Source organism: Phascolarctos cinereus, unplaced genomic scaffold, assembly GCF_003287225.1.
Source record: "Phascolarctos cinereus isolate Bilbo 61053 unplaced genomic scaffold, phaCin_HiC Scaffold_4;HRSCAF=312, whole genome shotgun sequence".
In the NCBI taxonomy this organism is placed as follows: Eukaryota; Metazoa; Chordata; class Mammalia; order Diprotodontia; family Phascolarctidae; genus Phascolarctos; species Phascolarctos cinereus.
This window is the reverse complement of record NW_027555847.1, coordinates 49,592,982-49,612,046: the sequence shown is the minus strand read 5'-3', so window position 1 is coordinate 49,612,046 and position 19,065 is coordinate 49,592,982. Positions and strand designations below refer to the sequence as shown.

Sequence of the window (19,065 nt, the reverse complement as noted above, 5' to 3'; positions counted from 1 at the left end):
TCATTTAATAACATATATGTGTGTGCATATATATGTGCATATATATATAATTTTTTTATTTTAATAAAGAGGAGATCTGAGTTTCAAAGAATTTCAATGACCTGTCCATGGTTTAATTGGGACAAAATTGGGATTTGAACTTGGGTCTTCCTATCTCTACAGATGGTAAGTAGGCATTGCTATTTCCTATCTTTTTTATTCCTAATAAATCACTTAACTTCTTTGGGCCTTAGTTTCTCCTTAATTGTCAAAAGAGGGTGGAAATAGAGGGTTGGCCCCTAAGTTACCATTCAGCTCTAAATTTGTGGTCCAGTGATCCTGTGATCTGAGGTTCAGATTTAAACCTATTTGGCCTACAGCAGTCTAACATGCCACACTATCTGAATGAATGAATGAATGAATGAATGAATGAATGAATGAATGAATTCTGAGGTAATAAAGTACAATGAAGCATGGACTGTACTGGGAATCAGAGGAGCCAGGTTCTCTGAACATGAACAGGTCATATTTCCTCTGTGGTCCTCATGTTCTTTATTTATAAAATGTGGCTGTTGGATTCAATGATCTGTAAGGTCTCTTCTAGCTCTAAACTATGAGCCTGTGAATGAAGTCATGAATATAGAAAAAAAATATTAAATAGGACTATGGAAGATGGAGAGGAGATGGAGAATTATCATAAATGAAGCTATGATCCCACTCCTGATATGAGAACATTTTAGGAAAATAGCTTTTAAAGCATGATGATGATGCCTCTGTTTATACAAGCAAACATCTCTTCTAAGCACTGTATTTTTTTTTCTCTCACAACTTTTTTTCCCTTCTCTGTTAACTTAACTGCATAGAGTTAGATAGCATCTTAAAGATAAAGTAAGGTAGAAACCTAGTCTTTTCACAATCAATCAAAATACTTGGTATATCACTTCTCAACATACCGGAAATTATATGGTTAGAAGGAAAGAATTTCATGAAGCTCTGTGTATGATTGAAGCAGTTCTAGCTACTAAACTGGCATGCCTCATCATGATCTATTAAGGCCTTCTCAAAACACTTAGTGACTGTTTGTGGATGCTTCCTAGCAAATGTGAAGATACTGCCAATTATCTAAATAAAGTCCATCTTACAGATTCCCTTCTCTCAATATGTATACTTTGGCATTTATTTGTATTCTACTGTAACTCATAACTAGATCTCTGTGTAAATCCTCCCAGGACCCAGGACCCCTCTAGTACACAATCATTTATTTGAAAAATTAACCTATGAAGCAATTTAAAGAGGTTTGTGAGATTTTTTTCTCTTAGACTTAGCAACTGTGCAATCCATGCTATATCTAGAGAATAAGTCCCCAAATCTACAGCATATGTGATGCGTGGTCATACAGCCTTTGCTTAAAGACCTCAAATAAGAGGGAATCCGTTAGCTTCCAAGGCATCCTTTTCCATTTTTGGACCTCTAGTTGCTCTAGAGTTTTGTTTCATTTAGTTTCCCTCCCATCAAAAATAAAGTTGTCTCCTTACAATTTTTGCTCAATGCTTCCAGCTCTGCCTATTAGAACCAAACAGAAATCCCACTTCCATATAACAGTCCTTCATATATTGGAAGATAGGCAACTAGACGGTTCAGTGGATAGAGAGCTAGGACCGAAGACAGGAAGCTCTGAGTTCAAATCTGACTTCTGACACTTACTAGCTGTGTGACCCTGGGCAAATCATTTAACCTCTGTCTTAACCCACTGGAGAAGGAAATGGCAAAACACCACAGTATCTGTGCCAAGAAAATTCCATGGACAGGATAGTCCACGGGGTCATGAAGAGTCAGATACAAGTGAATGATTGAACAACAACAATTACAACAACATCCTCCCAACCTCAAAGTCCTAGCCTTCTATTGTCATTCCACTTCCTAACTGAGGCTGAAATTAAACTGTCGCTAAGAAGAGATGAGTCATAAGTACAAAAGCACTATTATTTGTGGCCAACATTTGAGGATTAATGCCAGAAATCAGTAAATAAGCAGTAAATAAGCACTGTGCAGGAATTCTTTCTTGGAATACAAGACAAAAGTGAATCAATCCCTGCCCTCAAGGAGCTTAAATTATATAAGGAGAGATCATATGTAAATGTAAAAAATATACAAAATAAGCACAGGGTAATTTGGGGTACTAGCAAGTAGGGGGATTGGGAACAACCTTGTGTAGGAGGTAGCATGTGAGCTAGGCTGTGAGGGAAATTAAAGATTTCAAGAGTAAGAGGGAGAGGAGAAAGTGTATTATAGACATAAGGGACAATCACTGCAAGTGCGTGGAGATAAGAGATGGGATACTGTATGTGAAGAAGAGCAAGAGGGCCAGTCTGGATCAGAAAATGCATGAAGGAACACAACTTACAATAAACCTGGGAAGGTAGGTTGAAGTAAAGTTGTGAAGGGCTTTCAAGGTCAAACGAATGAAGTATATTTTATTCTAGAGGTAATAGGGAGCCACTGAACAAGCTCTATTATTATCATTGTGCCACTATTTTAACAATGGAAAACCCTAGTGATATAAATATGATCCATATATATATACACATATGTATATACAGACATATACACACATGTATATATGTATATGTATACATATTCACAAATATATAAATATATGTGATGTTGTGTGTGTGTGTGTATTAGAGATGCATATGTATACATACACACAAAGGACCTGGAAAGGAGATAGGGACTGGAGCTATTATTTCAGTGGTACAGGAAATTCCCAGATGAGGAAAGCAAGTTAGTAATTTCTCTTCAACTTTCAATCTTAGAGATTTAAGTAAAACACTGAGATTTTAATTGACTTGACCAGATCACACAATCAATACATGTCAGAGGTGAGACTTGAACTCAGGTCCATTCCAGGTTCCAAGGCCAGCTTTCTATCCACTCTGCCATGCTACTCTACATATACAACAGGTGCTCAATAAATGTTTATTGACTAATTAACAAAGTGGTCACTTTCTTAAGTTCTGATAACCCAGCGGTATATTACTATTGAGATGTAAAGCCCCCTATCTTCTAAATTAACAAAATTCAATCCTTTTTGCATTAGTTTAGTTAAGATGCAATGAACTATTTCCACCTGCATCTGTGCCAATTTTTACATTATGTCATACTCACCAGCACGCAAAATGCAAAGCCTGTCATCATTTAAAAGTCATTTTACTTAAAGTTGTAGAATTTTAGTCACTTTCTGAAGCTCAATAAATGCCAAGGCAACGTGCATATTCATTATTAATAAAGCAGGAAGCTAGAATCCTGTGACAAAGACTACCATGATGACTTCTGCACCGCCCAGGGACTGGTTCAGGCAGAATCATTTTCTCTGATGGATGTCAGTGCCACAGAATGACATCTGTTCGTTAATAAGCAGCTGCCCTAGAACTGGCTTAGGAATACATGGATTGAGTATACATGGTCTAGTAGTTAGAACAGCAAGCCTCAGAGTCAACATTTCTGGGCTCAACTCCCAGGTCTGCCAGTGACAGTCTGGGCTGCCTTGGAATATAATGCAGTCTACATGATACCAAAGCAAACCCTAGATTCAGTGGGAGGTGGGGACTTATTCAAACCAGTCTGACATCCTATAGATAAAACAATAAGTTAATTGTGTGAGTCACTCATCAACTTCAGTTTAGCAAGGTGTAGCTGCATGAACTGCAGGATGCATCAATGACTATTGGTGAGAAAAGAGATCTTTAAGATAGGATATGAGTTCATTCTCTCCCTCCCTCCTTCTCTCTGTCTCTGTCTCTGTCTCTCTCTCTCTGTTTCTCTCTCTCTCTCTCCCTTTCCCTCTCCCCATTCCTCCTTCCATAAGTCCCTCTCCTTCCATTCTTTCTCCTTCTTGTCCCCCATACTGGCAGAATTTAATACAAGATGCTTCAATCTTGAGCAATGCTGTAGTAACTCAAGATCTATATCAGGGAGCACATTAGCAATGGTGCCTTTTGAACAATCTATCTGGATCCCCAAGTTTCTGAAATGTATGGAATCTGATTTCTTTTTCAAAATTATGTGTAAAGGGTGAATGCGCACTCTTAGGAATTCCACAATTACTTACTAAGAACCACCTCAGTACCACACATTGTGAGGCACACATTGAAAGACACGAAAAGTAAATAATAGACCAACTCTAACCTCAAGGAGTTTAATATGTAGGAGAGAAGATAAAACAGCCATATAAATAGCTAAAGTACAAAATAATATGTGATAAGCACGTGAGAAAAAAATACATGCTATTAAAGTTCAAAGGGAACAGAGAGACAGAGAGTGAGAGAGAACATTTCCAACTGGGAAAGAAGTTATCTTGGACTATGGGGCATTTGGACGAGGCCCAGGGGAAACAGAGGTCAGAAGACTGGTTCAAAGCCAGCTTTCCTGCTTACTACCTGTAGGATTGCCACAACTCATCTAACCTCTTGTCTCTTCTCTATAAAATGAAGGGATTAATTCCCCAATATATATGGCCAAAAGATAAAAAAACAAAGTTTTCAAAAGAAATTATGCTGATCAGCCCAATAAATAAGCATGATTCCAGAAGACCAATGATGAAGAATGCTACCCACCTCCCAACATCACCTGATGGACTAAATAAACAGATTGAGATACATATTTCTAATCATGACCAGTATGGGAATTTTCCTTGTTTGACTATGCATATCTGTCTATTTTTATTAATTTTCTGTGATGGAAAAATCATTTTCTCCCTCTCATGCCCCCTACCACTTACCAAAAAACAAAAACCCAAAACACTCTTAAATAATTCACCGGGCATATTTGTTACAAGAGTTTTTTTGGTTCTTTTTTTTTCCCCTGGCGCAGGATGAATTGTGAGAATAAGAGGGGATAAAAAGAATTATTAATTCAAAATAAAATTGAAAAGGAAAAAATAATTAGCACCAGATTATAAATAATAGGAAATCCAAAGATAAACTTCTCTAAGCTCTCTCATTTGGTCTGGGATTCAGTCTAGTCATTCAGTCTAGGCCTGAACTAAACCTAACCAGAAGCTGAAATCACTGGAAGCAGAAATCTTACCAGAGAAGTGAGCACAAGTTCAATTAGGATCGAGGCTTATGACAGCTAGAGAGAACAGAAGCAGCAGTACCCGTACAAGGAAGCCCCTGTGGGGAAAAGAGAGCACAACAATCTATAGCTCTGATGAGGCCCCTGAAAGCTGTTAGCACTCTGAACACAGAAACACCAGTGGAAATAGAAGCCTGTGGCAGGAACTCGAGGAACAAATGCAGGGCGAATCAGGGCCTCACTTCCCCAGTCAAGACTGAAGGAGGAGATGGAGCCTGGTACAAAGACCCAAATCAGGACAAGCAAAGGCCCATATGTGGGGGTAGCAGAAAGAAGAGGCAGGGAAGAAACGGACAGAAAAGTAGAAAGAGGACTATAAAAACATAGCGTTATGAAAAAAAACAAGAGAAGAGAGAATATCAGAAGAGAGGAGATAGAACAAAAGACGATTTTTTTTGTTAGATAGTAAAACACTTAGAGGTGAGTAATCAAAGGGTCCTATACCAATTCAAAATCATCCACATGATTTTTTTTCTTATCTCCATCTACCAAATGGATCAACAGTGCAGAAATCCTTATTTGAGAGACCTTAGATTCCAAAGCCTAGCTCTGCTCCTGTGTGATGTTGGACAAGTTATTCTATCTATCTGGGTCTCAATTTCCTCACATAGAAAATAACAGAGTTGCTTAAATGTTCTCTAAGCTACTTTTTCCAGCTATGTATCCTGTACTCATCATGGACAGATTTTGTGAATATGAATCATTTGCTTTCAGATTTATGAATGTAAAAAATGCTAAGTTGCCCTATTTTATATTAGTATAATGATTGATTCCTATAAATGATAAAATGGCAGATAGATGGTGCAGTAGACAGTGTCAGGACTGGATTCAGGAAGACTCACCTTCCTGAGTTAAAATTTGGCCTCAGACACTTGCTGGCTGTGTGACACTGGGTAAGACACTTAACTTTGTCTCAGTTTCCTCATCTGTTAAATGAACCGGAGAAGGAAATGGCAAACCACTCCAGTATCTTTACCAAGAAAATACCAAATGGGTTCACACAATTGAAAATGTCACAAAAAAGGGGAAAATACTTTCAAAGTCCTCACTTTAACAAGCTAATGTATTGTTCCATATCATGATTTAATTTGTAACTAACCTGGTCCCATCAATTTAAGTGCATATTTCAATCCACTCAATACTTCATCTAATGAGATTTTTGTCCACCTCCTCTCATTAATTGTAGGCAGTTAAGTGATACAGTAGATATGTTGTAGGAGATTGTATCAGTTAAACCAGTATTAGAAAATGGTTTAAACAATATTGGTATATTTTCTTTAATTAATTTCCAATTTTTCAATACCAACATCATATTTGAAAGGCTCATTTGAAACTGACACAATTGCTCAGAGTATTCTAATATGTATCCTTCTAATTTAATACAAAATTTAACAACTGCTTTAAGAAGTTAATGGTCTGGCAGCCCCGACAGGTACTGAAAAATAACTCTTACAAAGTTATTCTCCTTTGTGCTAGTGTAGTCAGTTTCATATATTTTTGTGTGTTGATGTTTCATGTTCTCTGTATGTAGTGCTACCCAATTCTCTTCTTGAAGAAGCATGAGGCTTCTGATTAGTCTATAAATGTTTTTCTTTTTTTTTTCCATCTTCCTTTATGTCCACTTTTGTACTGAACCACCAAATATTAACATATATATTGATTCACTGTGGAGCATCTTGTCTAGTTCTTTAAGTAATTTTGTCCTTTGTAAAATTAAAAAAAAATGGTACATGTGCTATGATTATCTTCATAGAGGTATCTTTGTTTGAGTACTCAAAGCCAAGATTAACAATTATCCCATGAAATTTTGTTTTATGGAGGCCTTCTGTGAGCATTGAAACCAAATCTGCCAACTTTGCTGTTCAATACAACAAGGTGAATCTGCAAGCAATCCATTAACTTAGCTATTCTGATTTTATTTATAATGGGTATGTCAATATTGATATAATTTCAGTAATATGTCACTTGTCAACATGTTGGTTGTTAGACAAGGATCTTACATTTAGAGTAGCAAGTTAATTTAATGTTTATAAATGGTTTAGAAACTATGTGATTCTTAGCATCCTCTGTCTTTTTTTTTTTTACCAATCTGATAATGTCACTGCAGAAATTTAAGGGGGTCACATGAAACTAGTGATTGTTTTGTATTTTCTTTCTCATGATTTATTGTTGCTACAGAATTCTTCATCTCATGGCCAACTCAATGAACAATGAACAACTCACCTCACTCTACCTATCTAGGCTTCTCCTCAGAAAAGAAATAAAAGTCTGTTACTGGTCACACACTGGCAGCTTTTCCAGCTTGGAAGAACTACCCCAGAGTTGTACGGAACTAATATAACCTTTTAGAACACAGAATACCTCCATGCCAGGATGAAATTTCAAAGTAGAACTTCTGTATGGGAGAATTTATCTTGATTTATTTATATTTACTTTGAACTTGACAAATATCAAGTAAAGTGGTAGCACAGTGTCCAGCACACAGTGGTCATTGAATAAATGTTTACTGATTGATACATAGCAGCACAGAAAAAGAAGGCTACATGAAAAAACAGGTCTCTATTATGCATAGCTTATTTTTTCATTTAAATTATTTAATAAGGGGCAGCTAGGTGGTGCAGTGGATAGAGCACTGGCCCTGAAGTCAGGAGGACCTGAGTTCAAATCCAGCATCAGACCAAACACTTGGCACTTACTAGCTATGCTGCCTTGGGCAAGTCACTTAACCCCAATTGCCTAAAAAATAAAATAAAATAAAATAAAAAATTATTTAATAAATTCAACTTGTAGCTTTCAAAGCTGTCTTGGTGGTCTACAAATCTTTTTGGTCTTGCTTCTGTTCTCTTCCATGATTTATTTTTTAATATATGATCTCCTTCCTTCTTTTCCTTTCTTTTTTCTTTTCCTTTCTTTTCTTTTCTTTTCTTTTCTTTTCTTTTCTTTTCTTTTCTTTTCTTTTCTTTTCTTTTCTTTTCTTTTCTTTTCTTTTCTTTTCTTTTCTTTTCTTTTCTTTTCCTTATCCTTCCTTTGCCTCATCGCCTCCCAGTGAGAGGGGGGCAGAAGACATAGCCCTCGCAACAAATATTCACCGTCATGAAAAATAAATTTATAAATTCTACTAGAGTCCACATCTGAAAATATATGACCTTACAAACCATCAATAATCATAAAAACCTCTGTAAATAACTAATAATTAGAGTAATACAAATTAAAGCAACTTTAAAATTCTATGTATATAGATGTATGTATGTACATATACAAAATATTTATAGCAGCTTTTTCAAGGTAGCCAAAAAAATGGAAACTAAGAGAGCATCCTCTGATTGGGGAATGGCTAATCAGATTGTGGTACATGAATGCAATGTAATACTATTGTTTCATAAGGAATGAAAATATGGACATTGGTTAACAAGTCTCTAGTCAATAAGAGAATCGAGTGTTTTATAACTGAGGCAGTTTCTGGGCTCTTTTAGCATACTCTGTGGTGATTGTTTCACATCAGTTCAATAACTGAAAGAAATGGTTTCAAAACCTTTATAAACTAGTCATTTGTATGAATGATGCAGAGTGCAATGAGCAGAACCAAAACAATTTATACAGTTACAACAATAATATTGAGAAAAACCATGACTTTAGAACTCTTATCTAGCATGATAATAAACCATGATTCCAAAAGAATAAAGATAAAACATGCCACTAACCTCCTTACAGAAGAATCTAAAATGCATAAGGAGAAATAAATTCTCAGACATAGCTAATGTATTTTACCAGGTGATGCAGCTATGTAGTAACTGATTTGTTTTAATTGTTGGGAAGGTAGTGGAAAAAATTAATCAAAATGAATTTGTTGCTTGAAAAAAAATAATGAACTACATTGGTAAAAAAGGAAGGTTAAGAGGGAGGGAGGAATGATGGAAAGAAAGAAAGAAGAATGAAGGAAGGGAGGGATGAAGGAAGGAAAATATGAAAGAAGAAATGAAGAAAGGAAGTGAGGAATGGAAGAAAGAAGTGAGGAAGAGAAGGAGAGAGAACAAAGAAAGACAAAGAGAGAAATAAAGAATGAATGAAATGCATGTCTGACTATGCATCTTGTTATATATTATAAGGCATCTGATTCTGCATCATTGGTCCATCACCCCTCTATAAAGAGGTGGGTAGCATGCTCCATGATCATTCCTCTGAAGTTGTCATTAGTCATTGCATTATCAGAGTTCTCAAGTCTTTTAAAGTATTTTTTTTGTAATATTTCTTCATGTTTATTGTATACATCATGCTCTAGTTCTGTTCATTTACTCTGTATAAATTCTTAAAAGTCTTTCCAAGTTTCACTAAAATTATCCCTTTTTGTCACTTCTTATAGCTCAATAATGTTCTGTTAAATTAATATACCACCATTTGTTTTTTTGTTTTTTTTCCCATTCCCCAGAGGATGAACACCACTTTAGGTTCTAGTTCTTTGCCACTGCATGAAGAGCTGCTTGTGCATATGGGTCCTTTTTACAGAGGAGAAATTGTAAATAGGTGCCAATAAATGTATTTTGGTTGATCACTGTTTTAATTACGCTTGCCCACAAAGCTTCAGTAGCTTACGACCATTGCCAGAATTGCAAGAAACCAATTCGAAACTCCACAAATGCAAATACAAACTGTTAATTTTGGTTTTACTAATATTAATGCATTTAACTCTAGAGCAGTGTGTTCAGTTACAATCTAATTAAAGACAAAGTTTTTTGTTTGTTTGTTTGTTTTCCAATAGCCCCAATGTCTGACTCATAGTAAGTGCTCATTAAATAGCTGCTGACTGGACTTGAATTGAGTTTAGTGTATTTTGAAAGGCAAACACACAGAATCATCCCTTGCCCTCAAAGAGCTTAAACATGAATGAAGAACCATGTGGTAAATACAAAGGTATGTTCAAGATCCACTCAGCGCAAAAAGAAGGTCCCCTTTGCGGGGAAGGCTTTTTTCTGGCAAGATCAGGAAAAGGCCTCCTATAAAGACTGTGAAGTTTGTGCAGAGTCCTAAAAGAAGCCAGAAATGTCAAGAGGCAGAGAGATCGGTGAGGAGAGACTAGAGAAATAAGTGATGAATCTAGAGTCAGAAAGCCTGGCTGCCAGTCCTGACTGTCTCTTACTAGCTGTCTGACTTTTGGCAAGTCGCTTCACTGACCTGGGGTACAACACACTCCAAGGAATCAAAAGGGGACAATCATCCTTGTACAACCTATTATTGCTATGATTGATTCTGATAAAGCATGTAAAGTGCTTTGTAAATGATGAAGGATCATAGAATTTGGATACTCTGATGGATCTGTGGGCTTATCAATGGGGAACGTTCTCTCCAGTGATGCAACTTACACCCCATCCATGCCTGCTCATGTGGGAGATTCTTCTTTTGATCGTCCATTAAAGTTGCTATAGGGGATCCAACCAACATGCCCAATCCGTTCACTTGACATTTTCTGAATAACAATGGAACTTGGACTGCCTGTTCTTATTCCTCATAGTCACTTTATGACAGATTTATCTCTCTTTCAAGTCATACACAGAAAAAAAAAAAGATGATGCTGACACCAGCAAAAATATTCCTATAATGCTTTCCATCTGTTATCTCATTTGAGCCCCACGAAGTTGAAAGGTAACTATTATACTTACCTTCACACTCTTCACAGGATCATAGATTTAGGGTTAGAAGGGATTAGAGACGTAATTGAGTCCTTCCATTTCATTTTTACTGATGAGGAAACTGAGAGGTTAAGTAATTCACTGAAAGATCACACCATTATTAAGTGCTGAAGGTGGGATTTGGACCCAGGTCTTTCTGATTCTATCTATCGCAGGCATACCACCTCTGAACACTTGGTTCAGTGTTAGAATTTGAACCTTTGAGAATCAAATTTACATTTTCTATTGACTCTGCATTTCTCTGGTGACATTTTTAACTATGCTTCGTCTGGGCAATTTTCCATGTGGAATGTGTTACACACTGCTCATGACCACCATCAACTTTTCTCAGCCTTTTGGACCATTCTCAACTTTTTCAGTTCTTCTGAGACTTTCACACATTCCACAAAAGACAGGCACTCTATGTCTCTAGAAGAATGTTAGTGTTAAAAAAAAAAAAAAGATGTGGCTTTATTTCAGGGAGAAACTTGCAGTTACTAAAACAACAATGCAATTTCCCAAAGGCAAGTTTGTGATTGCATCACAATCTTTCACATTGCAATATAATTATGTTCTGGAAGCAGGCCCATTTGTTGGTGACATACTGGTAGCAATGTTCCAGACCTCAGCCTTGGGGACAGTGCATTTCTTGTTGTGCCCATGGTAGCATCTTTTACTTTCCTTCCTGTGGCAGGCTCTTCTCCCCAACTCAATCCCAGGCCCTGTGATGAAGGAATTAGGAAAGATCAGACCAAGAAGTCAGGGCATTTCTTTTTCCTGCCTACTAAATGGGATAGTAGGGGAAATGTCCCCTTAAATTATTTTGGTCTTATCCATCACAACAACCAAAGGCAGCCTTATCTGGATATTACGGTAATCCCGTCCCCAGAAATTGTTATCCTCCAGTCTTAAAGGCTTTGTCTTTCCAATTATTTAATGCAACTTCTTTTAGACAAGCAGCTTCTAATTTTACATCAGCAACCCCCTAAAATTACCTTCCCTTTTTTATTTCCTGATTCCAAGTGTGTACCAGCTGTTCTTTAAAAAAAATCTTAATCTCCCCCATAGAAAACACTGAAAAGAAATTGGATGTATAAAAATGAAAACACTAATCTACAGGAGTATTGTTAGTTTAAGCTCCAATTTGAAAAGATGATCACATTAGGGCCTTTGTTTAGGGAATTCACTTGGTAACACAGACAAAAGAGAAATCACTAATACTTACCATATTAAACATCACCTAAGAGTTCCAGTCTGATTCACACTGCCAAATAATGCAAGGTTCTGGATTCTGGGACAGGGGTCCTATGAGAGTCCTAACTAGGGAGAGGGTAAGTTGCCTGCAGTGATTATGGGGGTAAGAGTGGAGGAGTGAGAGATTCTGTCCAGCTGAAAAAAGATTAACCCTTAAGTGGATAGATAGGAATCCTCTCACAGTAGCTATTTCAAGAGATTTTATGTTGGAGAGTCAGACGTAGGCAACAAGATTGTAGGGGGGGGGGAAGCAGCAGCCACATCACCACTTATTCTAACGCTCCACTTTCTATCTTCAGCTTTGCTTGGTTTAAACTTCACAGAACGTGATGCCTCCAGGGAGTAACTGTTGGCCATTCCTCACTTCCCTCAACCATTCCACCCTGCTTCTCAGCTTCCTTCTGTGTGTTGTGTTTCTCTATTAGATCAAAAGCTCCTTGAGGACAAGGACTGTCTTTCTTTTTCTTATGTGTATCTCTAGTGCTTAGAACAGTGCCTGGTACACAGTAAGTGCTTTAAAATGTCTATTGTATTATTATTGTTGTTATTATTATTATATTCCCCTAAGAGGTATTATTCTTTAAAAGAATAATAAAAAAGAAAGGCAGTATGATGTATGAAATGGAAAGAGCACATGCTTTGGAATCAGAGCACTTGGATTCAAATCCTAACTTTGCTAATTCCTACTTGTGTGACATTGATTAATTCACTCAAAATCTCTGGAATCTCATTTTCCTCATTTCATTAAAAAAAAAGTTTGGATCAGTTAACCTTTAAATCTATGAGTTTATGACACTGATTAACTGTGTAAGGATGGGCAAGTCACATGACCTCAATTCATCTCAGTTTCCTGATCTATAGAGATAGTGATACCAGTATTCCTACCTCACCTGGAGGCTCTCACCACCATTTTGGCACTCTAATGAATGGGAGTAAGGTATGCAAAGTACCCTGTAAGCCTCAAAATGGCTATATAAATGTCAATTGTTATTAAGGATAAACCATCAAGAATCTCCCTTCAGTTAGGAAGCTGATTAACTAAGCTCTCTTTATTCAAACTTCTTACCTAGCATGGCTCCCTGGAGGAGGTGAGATTTATTAAGGATCTTGAATTAAAAAAAAAAGTGCACGTGTGTGAAAGGATAGTTTTTTAAGATTTAAGATATAGGGTCGTAGCAGTAATGCACAGTATGGACAGAAAGAAAGGAAGAGTAGGCAAAATGTGTTGTTATTATCAGAAAGAAGGGTAACAAGAGCAATAATAGAGGAGTCTGATGGGAGGTAAACAGTGGTAGACTTTAGAATGTCTCAAAGATGAAGGCTGAAGGGTTTCAGATAATGACAACAGCAATAAGGATTGGTATTTGTGTAGTGCTGAAATGTGCATAAAGCACTTTCCTCTGAAAGATGTTACTACAGTTACTATATTCCCATTTCATCATAAGGAAATTGAGGCTTAGAGAGGTCCAATGACTTGTTTAGAGTCACTCAGCTACTAAGATGCAGAACAGGGCCCCAACCCTAGAAACTCTGATTCAAAAGGCAGACTCTTTCCATCAACTCCCAACTTCCCAGTCCAAATAATGGGGATAAGCATGAGAGACTGAACACCTTTCTGACTCTGGATACAATCCATTATGTCACAGAAAAACAACAACAACTACAACAAAATAAAAACAAAAAAAACTTGGAGTTACGGGTTAAAGTTACTGAGAGTTAGATGTTGATTCAACATGGAGAGACCTATATGTCCCTGGAATGATTCATTATACATTGGTGTAACTATGCCCTCTGAAAATAGATTCATGTTCTATACAAAGTCCTAACATAGAGTCCAGGATAAAATGGCATATTTGGCCTCAGTTCTATGTCCTACCTGGAGCCAATAACTCTCTGGTCAGAAAATTCATCTCTAAGGGAGAAAAAAAAAATCTCCTCGAGTTTTCCATAGTGGGCTTATTTCTGTGAGTTAGGTTCTCATCCCAGGCAGCCAACCCACTGGTCAGGACACCACAAAAGCCATTTTGGCCTTGCCTACAAGGAATTTTAGTAGGTGAAGGTCCCTGAATAACACTCACTGGTCCAAATTCATAGGAAAGCCTTTTGCCCATCAGGCTCACAAAGCTGTGTCGGGTACTGCTGTTAGGTCAGAAGCCATGGCAGCTGACTCCAGCCTCTGTCTGAGCCAGAAAGTGTTTACTTCAGCTAGGTAAATGCCCTTTCAGCAAAGACAATTATACAAATGTCTGTGGTAACTATTGACATACTACTTAAGTCTCTGAGGTCCCCACCTGAAACAAGTGATTCTGCCATCATCAGCTACAGCTAGTATGTTTAAAGGAGTTAGCCACTACTTTTTTATCCCAATGCCCCTGGAGGGGTGATGACATATGCCAATGAATACAGAAATCATTCAAGTTGGGTGAAGTAGTCTTGGGTGGTCTGCTTCAAAGGAAAGACAGGCAGAGTTGGAATTGGAATTTCAGTGATTGTAAACTAAAAGCCAGTCTGGGTTAGCAAACCAGAGATATTCCGAGGGAAAATTCAAGGGACCAGGTATGGGGTTGGGAATCTGAGAGGCCACATGTGGCCCTCTAGGTTCTCAAGTGCGGCCCTTTAACTGAATCCAAATGGACCTAGAGGGCCACATGAAGCCTCGAGGCCACAGGTTCCCCACCACTGGCCTAGGATGAACAGAATAATAAAAAATAATATGCTACAGTTTCAAGCTAGGGATATTAGTGCTGGATGAGAAGGCAGAACTCAGTGAGCTGAAATGAAGAGGATTCTAAACAAGTCTGTGTCCTCAAAGATTTAAGTTTTTATGCCACCTGTAGGCATTTCCTGGCCCTGCCCCACACTGGTCATGAAGCCATCACATTGAAACCCCTCTTTTCCCACCCCAGTGAAGTCTGAGCCTAGATATCAACAATACTATGGAGTGGTGTAAGAAAAGAATGATTAGTTCTATTTTTAAACTGAGGAAACTGAGGCTTCAAGACATTTAATCCAAGGTTACAGAGTGTCACAACTGGAACATGAATCTATATTTTCAGACTCCAAAACCAATATTCCTTTCTCTATAATGATATGCTCCCTCCCCTCTCTACCCCTTACCTCCATTAAGGAATACAATTTCTTGCCAAAGAACTGAGTGAATCTAATTTATTAATGAATGATGATTTAAGCTATGAGCCTAGTGTCCATATTATTAATGTTTAAATCACATAAAAGAGAACAGGCATCATTGTTCTAGACAGGTATGCATTAAGGGCACAAAAGGAACGAGGCATGATTATTCTGGGCTAATGTTCTTAAAGGGTGTCAAAGGGACGAGAAGTCATTGCTCACACTGGTGTGCTTAAAATGCATGGAAGGAGAGAGGTATCATGGATGTAGACCTGTGTACTTCATGGAAGAGGAGAGGCATCGCTGTTCTGGACCTGTTTGTTTAAAGTGCATGAGAAGGGAAAGGCATTATTGGTGTAGAATTGTGCATCTTAAGCTCATCAAGGGGGAAAAGGCATCATTGTTTCAAAATCATTTGCTAGGGAGAAATTTCTACAGATGCTTTAAGGTGCAAACAGTCTTTTTAAGACAATGGAAAAAAGAGGGCCTTTCTTTTTTGTTGCAAAAGAGGTAAAGGAAACTGATTTAATGAGTATATTTTGAATTATTTCTCTCTGCCTCCTAAATATGCATTTAAAATGGGAAATTAATAAGTCAAATATATCACTGTCCTTTCTTAAAGTCATTTTTGTGTGACTTTGGAAGAGGCATTTTATGAACCATCCAAGTCGAATGACATCAATATTTCCAGTGGCCAAAGTAATGACACTTCCCCTAAGAAGAAACTTTCACTGCTCAGAGATCTACTCATGCACTTCAAGGGTTTGAAAGGAGTTGATGTTATAAAATGATCTGACCCCATAAGCCACTCACTATGAGCTAGCTCGTGCATTTTACACTCAAGAGGCTCTTGCTCTCTCTCTCAGACCTCCTAGGGTTACAAGAATGGTTCTTCAAGCTTCTTGCTGAACTGTGAACGAGTTTCTAAGTCCTCACATAATAGATAAGGGAAGAGTTTCCCCCTGTAAAGAGTGTGGAAAAGTGCCAAGTAGCAAAGAGTAATTATCAGGGAAAAACCAGGACATCTTGGGAATAGAATAGTTCTGGCGAAAGTGTTTTGCACTATTGATCCAGGTCACCACCCAAAGCGATTACTTTAATGTGAACGTCATAATCTAAGAACTCGTAAATTAAAAAAAAAAGAGAATTTGGTCTGAGTCTTAGCCCAACTTGAAATGGAAGCATAACCTTTTAAGTTGTTGCTATACCCTATCTATCAAGAGCTTTATACAGCATCTTTGAAGGGGATGTAGTCCCAAGTTTGGGGCGGGGAGATTATGAAGTAGATGAAACCTTTCTTTAATTCTCTCTCCCACTTGGCTCCATCACCTCCCATTTAATTCATTATCCCTTTTCTCTACATAGATGCATAACTGCGTACTATCCTTTAATGCCATTCAGGTCTTTTTAGCCTTATGAGGAAGGGGTTAGGAACTTGTGTTTTTGGGGTACTGGCATTTTAAAAGAAGACTTCAGGGATTATGTTTTCTATAGCACAAAAGAGGTCTGGGTATTATTTGGGAAAGCTTGAACCAGGAGGCTAGAGGTCATTCTTGGTAGATTACAATTGGATAATCACTTCTAGGGCAGCTAGGTGGCGCAGTGGATAGAGCACTAGCCTTGGAATTAGGATGAGTTCAAATCTAGCCTCAGACACTTACTAGCCATGTGATCCTGGGCAAGTCAGTTAACCCTGTTTGCCTCAGTTCCTTATCTGTAAAATTCCCTGGAGAAGGAAATGGCAAACCAATCCATTATCTAGGCCAATAAAACCCTAAATGGGGCATGAAAAGTTGGACACAACTGAAAAATGACTCAACACAACACCACCATCTATCAGAACATTTAAAGAACCTTAGAGATAATCAAGACTGAACCCTCTCTGTTCTCATTTTAAAGAGGAGGAAACTGAGGTCCAGAGAGTTAAATAACTTGTCTAAAAGCACATGGATAGTAGTATTAGTGGCTGCAAAGACATTTATACAGTACTTAAAGAACTGCAAAAGGACAGTATATAGAGGGCCTGGAGTCAAGAATACTTGAGTTCAAACCCAGCCTCAGCACTTACTTGTTGTGTGACCCTGGACAAGCCATTTAACCTCTATTTGCCTCAGTTTCCTTAACCATAAAATGAGGATCATAATAACACCCACTTCTCATGGTTGTTGTGAGAATCAAATGAGATAAGAATTGTAAAATGCACTTGACATAGTGTCAAGGCTATTCCCCTTCCCTCCATAATGACCCTGTGGGGTAAGTACTAAAAGTAGAATTATCCTCCTTATACAGATGAGGAAATTGAGGATTAAAGAGATTAAGTGACCTGTCCATGGTAGCACAGCTAGTAAAGATCTGAGGCAAGATTTGGATCTGTCTTCCCTATTCCAAGTCTAATGCTTTATCCATTATGCCACACTGTCCAGTAAGGTCAACCTCATCTAAAAGTGGCACTCATCATATGGGCTCCAAAGTTGGCAGGTGTAGAGTTGAGGGTAGAGGATTTTCATTCTTCAATAGAATGGAGAAATTAAAAAGAAAGCAACTAGGGTATGCCCTACTTACTTCACCTTCCTAGATGTATACTAAGTCTTTAAGAAGTCTTCTGTGTACTCATTCTCTAATAAATTTGTATTCAAATTCCAAAACACTAGGCTTTGTATATAGGACTTTTGCTTAGTATCTTGCAAACAAGTTCGACCTAATTAAGGCCACACTTGGTGATGAATTGAAGGGAATCTGAGTACATCCTGAAGTACCATCATTATAGATCATTCTAGTTAGTGGGGGCATGAAGCAACAGAGACTGCTTAGTCCCCACCCTGAGTTATAGATCCTACCAATGTCTTCATTATCAACTAAGATGTATCCCACCCTGTCAATCGATATGTTTTTACTATTTATTAGAAATCTCAAAAAAAAAAATCTCCTGCCTTCATTGACCTTTGCAATAACATCGGTTTCCTACTTTGTTTCTCTCCTTTTCCCACTCATTTCATAGAAACTTTAGAGACTTCATTTCCTAAGAACTTTATTTTGATGTTTGGGGTGAGTATTTAGCATTCAAGTAGACGGTCTCATTTGAGGTTTAACAAAACAGGAAAACAGAAAAACAAGCTTCAAATAGATTTGGCCCAGCATTCAGAAAAAGGAAAGTATTCACTCAATAATAAACAGATTTTTTTTCCAGTACAAAATGAGTTTCTGGATTGTTTGTTTTCCAATTTAAACTTAATTGTGTTTATGTTTTCCTTTACTCACACTCATCATAAATACAGCAGGAGTCTAATTGATGCATTAGGCCAAACAATTATATTGAATCAGTGATCCATTAGTCTAATGTAAGCCATTTCAATGTCAATTCCCTGTCCTAGTTGTGTTATTGGTCATTGACTACTAATGTAACAAAGCACATTTACAAATGAACAGACTGAAATTATTTTTTTTATTATTTGCCCAAGCTTTTAATAAAGGACTTTTAAATGTGATGAGTACAACCTCAAAACCAGTTATATTTGGAAAATTCTCCACAAGGCCTCATTTTTGTTCTACTTGAATTTTTTCAGGTATTTAATGAATTAGAAATTTCCTCACCTACATCCACCATGAAGGAAAAAAAATTTGATTTATTTCTTTTGCACACTCCATACCCCGTTTTCTTTAATAGTATTGTTTGCCAATCACCATTCTGTGGTAGCTATAATTTTGATGTCCTCCACCTGGCTTGTAAGGCCTCCACAGTCTAATTTCCACATACCCCTCCAAGTCCTACTGCTTATTACTCCCTTCACACACTCTTTGTTCTAGCCAATCAGGACAGCTAGCTTCTGTCCCTCCTACACACGATTATATCTCCCACTTCCTTGCCTTTCACAGGCTGTCTCTCACGTCAGAAAAGAATTCTTTC

The 19,065-nt window shown here is 37.6% G+C and overlaps 1 protein-coding gene across 1 annotated transcript in view; it reads right to left on the bottom strand.

Annotated features, from left to right (window-relative positions):
* GRM7 (glutamate metabotropic receptor 7) overlaps positions 1-19,065 on the bottom strand; it is a 960,751-nt gene that overhangs the window by 606,987 nt on the left and 334,699 nt on the right.